The sequence below is a fragment of the Ovis canadensis genome, chromosome 7, assembly GCF_042477335.2.
Source record: "Ovis canadensis isolate MfBH-ARS-UI-01 breed Bighorn chromosome 7, ARS-UI_OviCan_v2, whole genome shotgun sequence".
In the NCBI taxonomy this organism is placed as follows: Eukaryota; Metazoa; Chordata; class Mammalia; order Artiodactyla; family Bovidae; genus Ovis; species Ovis canadensis.
In genome coordinates this window covers 53,043,565-53,044,950 of record NC_091251.1, presented here as the reverse complement: position 1 = coordinate 53,044,950, position 1,386 = coordinate 53,043,565, and the positions used below count along the sequence as shown (strand labels likewise).

The window sequence follows — 1,386 nt, the reverse complement described above, 5'->3', positions numbered from 1 at the left end:
CTTCCAGTTTTGGGCAGAGAACATGAAAATAAGCACATTTACACATATTATTGGTGAGTCTATTTTCTTTCTGGTCTTTTATTTTCATCCTTTTATCCTTATTTTATTGGAATCACCCTCCTCTGATGACTGGGGCATAAACTGTGCCTCATCTGGGGGCCCTGGAAGCATGGAGGGTCTGTTTATAAAGACTTAATAAAGGTGGAGACTCCAGGTATGGGATAAAATGCAAATGAGTCCAGTGAAAACTTTTTCCCCTGAAGGCGGATATGTTATAATGACAACAATCATTCTCCCCTCTTCCAGAAATACTTCTCTTTGTGCTGAGTCAGCCTTATCCTGCTGTTTCAAGTTATTCTCTTGCTGTCCTGCAATAAGAGTAGATGTTGAGTGCTCGCTTCGGCAGCACATATACTAAAATTGGAACGATACAGAGAAGATTAGCATGGCCCCTGCGCAAGGATGACACGCAAATTCGTGAAGCGTTCCATATTTTTAAAACCTCGAATAGCCAAAGCAATCTTGAGAAAGAAGAATGGAACTGGAGGAATCAACTTGCCTGACTTCAGGCTCTACTACAAAGCCACAGTCATCAAGACAGTATGGTACTGGCACAAAGACAGACATATAGATCAATGGAACAAAATAGAAAGCCCAGAGATAAATCCACACACATATGGACACCTTATCTTTGACAAAGGAGGCAAGAATATACAATGGAGTAAAGACAATCTCTTTAACAAGTGGTGCTGGGAAAACTGGTCAACCACTTGTAAAAGAATGAAACTAGATCACTTTCTAACACCGCACACAAAAATAAACTCAAAATGGATTAAAGATCTAAATGTAAGATCAGAAACTATAAAACTCCTAGAGGAGGACATAGGCAAAACACTCTCAGACATAAATCACAGCAGGATCCTCTATGATCCACCTCCCAGAATGCTGGAAATAAAAGCAAAAATAAACAAATGGGATCTAATTAAAATTAAAAGCTTCTGCACAACAAAGGAAAATATAAGCAAGGTGAAAAGACAGCCATCTGAATGGGAGAAAATAATAGCAAATGAAGCAACTGACAAACAACTAATCTCAAAAATATACAAGCAACTTATGCAGCTCAACTCCAGAAAAATAAACGACCCAATCAAAAAATGGGCCAAAGAACTAAATAGACATTTCTCCAAAGAAGACATACGGATGGCTAACAAACACATGAAAAGATGCTCAACATCACTCATTATTAGAGAAATGCAAATCAAAACCACAATGAGGTACCACTTCACACCAGTCAGAATGGCTGCGATCCAAAAATCTGCAAGCAATAAATGCTGGAGAGGGTGTGGAGAAAAGGGAACCCTCCTACACTGTTGGTGGGAATGCAAA

The 1,386-nt window shown here is 39.1% G+C and overlaps 1 non-coding gene across 1 annotated transcript; it reads left to right on the top strand.

The window, feature by feature from the left end:
• The first annotated feature begins 390 nt into the window (after positions 1–390).
• LOC138444506 (U6 spliceosomal RNA) lies at positions 391–497 on the top strand. Its single transcript, XR_011258523.1, has one exon. It is a non-coding gene; the product is annotated as a U6 spliceosomal RNA (small nuclear RNA).
• Positions 498–1,386: the final 889 nt, after the last annotated feature.